Consider the following 7645-nt stretch of genomic DNA (forward strand, 5'->3'; position numbering starts at 1 on the left):
GGGATTGTTCGAGTATGGACAACTGACGGTTCATCTTGTTGCTCAGATTAGGTAATTTTCTCTTCAAAAATCTTTTTCAAAAATTTTTCTTTTATTTTTTGTTTTTGCAACTTTATTTTCGAAAAAATTAATAAAAATACAAAAAAATTAGAAAATCATAAAGGGGAGCAGAAAACCGGAAGGAATATTGTGAATACCATCGAGTCTGAGGACACTCCACAAATGAATGCTTCGACTTAAAAAATATCAAAGAAAAATTGGTGAGAGAAGGAAAATTAGATCGATTTCTGGCCACCTGAGATGATGATCAAAGAAAGAGACGAAGGGATGAAGATACCAAACGAACCGAACGATCACCTCGGACACCAGAGAGACATGTCCGCATGATACATGGCAAATTCGTAGGAGGTGGGATCTTCAAATCATCTCGCAAAAGATATCTCAAAGAAGTATATCATGTCGAGGAAAAGGAGGAAGCACTCAACATCCCGGCAATAACATTCGCTATAGAGGACGCCTCCGGTATCATCTCAGGACACGACGATCCCATGGTCATCACCATCATATTGGCAAACGCCAATCTACACCGCACCTTAATAGACCAAGGGAGTTTCGCCGACATCTTATTCAAAACAGCCTTCGATAAACTCAGCTTAGAAGAAAAAGAACTTAAGGCATATCCAAACAGTTTGTTCGGACTAGGAGATACCCCGGTTCAACCACAGGGATACATACCACTACATACAACCTTCAGAAAAGGGAACCAATCCAGGACCCTCAAAATAGACTACATCGTGGTCGATGTAAGTTCAACTTACAATGCTCTCATCGGTCGGACAACACTCAACTAACTTGGCACAATAGTCTCAATCCCACATCTATGTATAAAATTCCCCACTACGAAAGGAATAGCCACGATAAAAGCAGATCAAAAGATGGCACGTCGCTGTTATAACGAAAGCCTAAACCTCAGAGGCGGAGGAGAAGAGTTCCACACAATCGAGCTGGGCAGAGTCCAACGACGAGAAGAGCTTCATCCACAGCCAGAAGGTGAGATAGAGAAGATTCAGATCGGGGATACTTCGGAAAAAATAACTAATATCGGCACAATCCTAAGAGAAGATTCAAAAGAATTACTAATACAATTCTTACGAGATAATGTTGATCTCTTCGCGTGGAAAGCCGCAGACATGCCAGGAATATACCCTAAGCTAATGAGTCATAAGTTGGCGGTCTACCCAAGATCTCGGCCGATACAGCATAGACGAAGAAAACTTGGGCCAGAGCGATCCCATGCTGTGAAAGAACAAGTACAAGCACTACTGGAAGCAGGATTCATAAGAGAAGTCAAATACCCACTATGGCTAGCCAACATTGTCTTGGTGAAAAAATCAAATGGGAAGTGGCGAATGTGCACCGATTACACCGATCTCAACAAAGCTTATCCAAAAGATCCATACCCACTCCCAAGTATTGACGCTCTGCTAGATGCTTCCTCTGGATATAGATATCTCTCATTTATAGACGCATACTCAGGGTTCAACCAAATCCCCATGTATCCACCAGATCAAGAAAAGACCTCGTTCTTAACACCGAAAGCAAACTACTGCTACATTGTGATGCCTTTTGGTCTCAAGAACGCAGGAGCTACTTATCAAAGGCTAATGAATAAAGTCTTCTCGGATCACATCAGAAAGGTCCTGAAAGTCTACGTGGACGACATGCTAATAAAAACACAGAGCGAAGAGACATTATTGTCCGACCTGGCCCAAGTGTTCGACACCATAGGAAAGCATGACATGCGACTCAATCCTGCGAAATGCACCTTTGCAGTAGAAGCAGGCAAGAATTGAAGCAAATCCAGACAAATGTCAGGCCATACTCAACATGAAGAGCCCAACCTGTGTCAAAGAAGTACAGCAACTCAACGAGAGATTGGCCGCTCTATCCCGATTCTTAGCAGGAGTTGTGATAAGATCTCTCCCCTTCTATGCTACTTTAAGAAAGGGAAAACAGTTCGAATGGACAACAGAATGTGAGCAAGCCTTCCAAGACTTTAAGAATTTCTTAGGACGGCCACCTATCCTATCTCGACCACGAGAAAGAGAACCACTCATATTATATCTCGCAGTAGGAAGCCGGGCAATATCCTCAGCACTAGTCAGAGAAGACGAGAATGGACAACAACCCGTCTACTTCATTAGCAAAGCACTACAGGGATCTGAGCTGAACTACCAGAAAATAGAAAAATTCGCCTATACTCTCATTTTGACATCCCGACGACTCCGCCCTTACTTCTAGGCTCACACCATTAAGGGTCGAACTAACCAGCCCTTAAAAGGAATATTGCAAAAAACAGATTTAACAGGCAGAATTCTACAATGGGCAGTCGAGCTGTCAGAGTTCGACCTCCAATATGAAGCTCGGACGGCCATCAAATCATAGTATCTGGCCGACTTTATCGCAGAATTCACGGATGCCCTGGAAACCCTCACAGAATTGGAATCTCTATCTGGATGGTTCTTCAAATAAAACTGGAAGCGGCGCAGGTGTAATAATAGAAAGCAACCAAGGAACCCAAGTTGAGCTCTCCCTCAAGTTCGGGTTCCCGACCTTAAATAACCAGGCAGAATATGAAGCATTGTTAGCTGGTTTGAAGCTGGCTGAAGATGTGGGAGCTCAAAAACTTAACATTTACAGCGATTCACAAGTGGTCACATCACAAATAACAGGGAGCTACCAAGCCAAAGACACCACCATGAAAAAGTATTTGGATAAGACCAAGGAACAGCTCGGACAAATCGGGGAATATAAGATCTGCCACATACCCCGTGAACAAAATGCCCGAGCTGACGCACTCTCGAAACTAGCCAGCACCAAACCAGGGGGCATCAATAAAAGCCTCATCCAGGAAATGTTACAGAACCCATCAATCTCGGAAGAGGAAAAAGTCCTAGCCATAGTAAACCAGAACCAAGGATGGATGACCCTCATAATCAACTACCTCAAAACAGGAACACTCCCCACAGAAGAAAAGGAGGCAAATAGGCTAAAAAGGGAGGCACAGTACTACACCATCATAAACAACACCCTGTATAAAAGAGGGATCTCAGTACTATTATTAAAATGCGTGCCGACCTCCCACACAAAGGAAGTGTTAGAAGAAGTACACGGCAGCATTTGTGGCAATCATCTCGGAGCACGGGCCCTCGCCAAAAAAGTACTCTGGGCAGGGTTCTATTGGCCAACATTACAGAAAAAAGCCACAGAATTTGTAAAGACATGTCCACCATGTCAGAAACATGCCAACTTTCACATCGCCCCGCCAGAAGAGCTCATCAACGTGACTTCGCCTTGGCCGTTTGCAAAATGGGGAGTCGATCTTCTCGACCCCTTTCCCCAGGGATCAGGACAAGTTAAATTTCTCATAGTAGGGGTAGATTACTTTACAAAGTGGATCGAGGTAGAACCCCTAGCCAACGCCACCATCCAAAGAAGCCGGAAATTCCTATATAGAAACATTGTCACAAGGTTCGGAGTTCCATATTCAATAACCACAGACAATGGCACTCAATTCACAGATGCAGGCTTCAGAAAACTAGTAGCCGACTTGAATATAAAGCACCAGTACACTTCCGTCGAACATCCACAGGCCAATGGACAGGCCGAAGCCGCCAACAAAGTCATATTGGCCGGTTTAAAATGGAAATTACAAGATGCAAAGGGAACCTGGGCAGAAGAGCTTCCACAGGTCTTTTGGGCATATCGAACGACGCCACATTCCACCAAAAAGGAATCCCCCTTCCGGTTAGCATACGGAATAGAGGTAATGATTCCAGTAGAGATTGAGGAAAGATTGCCTAGAGTAGTTCATTACAATGACGGAGCAAACTCCCAACCTCAGAGGGAAGAGCTCAACCTACTACCTGAAATCCAAGAAAGAGCTCGGATCAGGGAGGAAGCTCTAAAGCACCGAATGGCTTCCAGATATAATCAAACGGTAGTATCGATAAGTTTTGCAGAGAATGATCTTATCCTAATCTGAAATGATATTGGAACAACTCGACTAGGAGAAGGAAAGTTGGCAGCAAACTAGAAAGGACCCTACCGAGTTATAGAAGTACTTGGGAAGGGCTACTATAGACTATCCGAACTCGATAGATGAGAGCTTTCCAGATCATGGCATGCCTGCAACCTAAGAAGGTACTACAGTTAGAAAAGGTAAAGGATCTCATTATTGGATGCACTCTTTTTCCTGAAAAGGTTTTTTAATGAGGCACCAGATTGAGACCGATACACTATCCAACCTAAAAGGATGAAAAAATTCCCACATGTATATATTCACACTTTTCTTTGAATAAAATTTATTTAGATATTCTACAAGATTTCAAGACGCATTAATCTGAAGTATTCATCGTCCGATTATAAAGCAACAGATCGGCAGAAAGTGAAAAACAATTTCACTGCATGATCACGATAAAGATAACCGTCTGATAAAGGTGAAAACGCGATTCACCCAAAAGACGATCTAAAGATGCCAACCACTTTCTACAAATCAGAAAAGATGAACACAGAATAATGTAAGAAGTTATCGAAAGCAATCCAAAAAAGAACCTGACGAGGTCTTACAGATAGCTAAAATAATAACTTAAAGACTGGTCGACGTTCAGAAGTCGGACCAAGTCAACCCAAGTTATAAGTAAACCCTGAAAAGAGGTCTGGCCAGCCCTATTAAAGAGGATTACTTTAACTTAGAAAGAGATCGACCTAACAAAGTCAGTTTCCTACAAAACAAAGTTATAAAAGTAATCCCTGAAAGAGACCTGACAAAGGTCCAAGAAAAAGGATTACAAAAATAACTTAGAAAGAGATCGACCTAACGAATTCGGTTTCCTACAAAACAAAGTTATAAAAGTAATCCCTGAAAGAGACCTGACAAAGGTCCAAGAAAGAGGATTACAAAAGTAACTTAGAAAGAGATTGACCTAATGAAGTCGGTTTCCTATAAAACAAAGTATAAAAGTAATCCCTGAAAGAGACCTGACAAAGGTTCAAGAAAGAGGATTACAAAAATAACTTAGAAAGAGATTGACCTAACGAAGTCGGTTTCCTACAAAACAAATTTATAAAGGTAATCCCTAAAAGAGACTTGACAAAAGTCCAAGAAAGAGGATTACAAAAATAACTTAGAAAGAGATCGACCTAACGAAGTCGATTTCCTACAAAACAAAGTTATAAAAGTAATCCCTGAAAGAGACCTGACAGAGGTTCAAGAAAGAGGATTACAAAAATAACTTAGAAAGAGATCGACCTAACGAAGTCGGTTTCCTACAAAACAAAGTTATAAAGGTAATCCCTGAAAGAGACCTGACAAAGGTCCAAAAAAGAGGATTACAAAAATAACTTAGAAAGAGATCGACCTAACGAAGTCGATCTCCTACAAAACAAGTTATAAAAGTAATCCCCGAAAGAAACCTGATAAAGGTCCAAGAAAGGGGATTACAGAAATCACTTAGAAGGGGACCAACGCAAAGGAATCGGTTACGGAGCACCAAAAATGCGTACGAAAGCGAGAAAACCGAGAAACAAGTCGGACCCACACAGACACAACCTCAAAGGATCCAAGCTGTAAACAATACGTACAAAGCAATCCATAGAGGTCGAGCTGTAAGGTTCCAACATTCTCAGAAAACAGAAGAGATAACAAGTCAAAAACCTTGATATAATCTACAAAGTATAAAGCCTCGGAGGCCATCAAAACCTACCTTAAAAGGATAGCGAGCTACTCTTTGTTTTTCAAAATAAAAGTTGTTAAAACAAGCAACTAGAAAACGTCAGCAAATAAACAAAAAAGTTTTAAGAGCCCACAAGCCGGGCCAACTACATAAATATCCAGAAAGAGATTAGCAAGCATCAGGAGCCTTCTTGGTAGCATCAGGACAAGGAGAAGGAGGACGAGTCTGAATAGGAATAGCGTCTATAGTTCCATCCTCCCGGTTCAGAACCTGGCAATCCGAATCAGGTGCAACCGGAGGAGCAGAATAGGTCGACACTTTGGCAGAGGACACAGGGGGAGGATCAACATCATCAACACCCTTGTCATCAGGGATAATCTTGCCATCCCTGACAACGTTGTCCATGCTGAAAGGGGTGAGATCGGCTTCGGGAGCAATGAACCGAACTTGCTCCTTCAAGTTCTCGTAAGCAGCAGTCACGCTGCCAACGAGATGACCTTGGAGCTCAGAATAATCTTCCCAGACATTGTCCAACTCCCCCCTCAGGCGCATCACCTCTCGATAAGACGTAACGTAACTCTCCTTATTGATGAGCGGATAATTTATACACTTTTTGGCATTGTTTTTAGTGTATTTTTAATATGTTTTAGTTAGTTTTTATTAAATTTTTATTAGTTTTTAGTTAAAATTAACTTTTCTGGACTTTACTATGAGTTTGTGTGTTTTTCTGTGATTTCAGGTATTTTTCGGCTGAAATTGAGGGACCTGAGCAAAAATCTGATTCAGAGGCTGAAAAGGACTGCAGATGCTGTTGGATTCTGACCTCCCTGCACTCGAAGTGGATTTTCTGGAGCTACAAAAGCCCAATTGGCGCGCTCTTAATGGCGTTGGAAGCTAGACATCCTGGGCTTTCCAGCAATGTATAATAGTCTATACTTTGCTCGAGATTTGATGGTCCAAACTGGCGTTCCAAATCAGCTCAAAACTGCCCGGCATTAAACGCCGGAACTGGCACAAGAATGGGAGTTAAACGCCCAAATTGGCACAAAAGCTGGCGTTTAACTCCAAGAAAAGTCTCTACACATGAAAGATTCAATGCTCAGCCCAAGCACACACCAAGTGGGCCCGGAAGTGGATTTTTATGTCATTTACTCATTTCTGTAAACCATAGGCTACTAGTTCTCTAGAAATAGGACCTTTTGCTATTGTATTTTTATCTTTGGACGTCTAGTTCTTAGATCAGATCTTTAGATCTTTGAATCTTTTGATCACGTTTTGGAGGCTGGCCTCACGGCCATGCCTGGACCTTGTTCTTATGTATTTTCAACGGTGGAGTTTCTACACACCATAGATTAAGGTGTGGAGCTCTGCTGTACCTCGAGTATTAATGCAATTACTATTGTTCTTCTATTCAATTCAGCTCATTCTTGTTCTAAGATATCACTTATTTCTCAACTTGATGAATGTGATGATCCGTGACACTCATCATCATTCTCACCTATGAACGTGTGCTTGACAACCACCTTCGTTCTACAAGCAAACAAGACTTGAATGTTTATCTCTTGGATCCCTTGATCAGAATCTTCGTGGTATAAGCTAGAATTGATGGCGGCATTCAAGAGAATCCGGAAGGTCTAAACCTTGTCTGTGGTATTCTGTGTAGGATTCAAGGATTGAATGACTGTGACGAGCTTCAAACTCCTGAAGGCTGGGCGTTAGTGACAGACGCAAAAGAATCAATGGATTCTATTCCAACCTGATGAGAACCGACAGATGATTAGTCATGCCATGACAGGGTGCGTTGAACATTTTCACTGAGAGGACGGGATTGTAGCCACTGACAATGGTGATGCCCAACATACAGCTTGCCATGGAAAGGAGTAAGAAGGATTGGATGAAGACAGTAGGAA

Source organism: Arachis duranensis, chromosome 10 (assembly GCF_000817695.3).
Source record: "Arachis duranensis cultivar V14167 chromosome 10, aradu.V14167.gnm2.J7QH, whole genome shotgun sequence".
Classification (NCBI taxonomy): Eukaryota; Viridiplantae; Streptophyta; class Magnoliopsida; order Fabales; family Fabaceae; genus Arachis; species Arachis duranensis.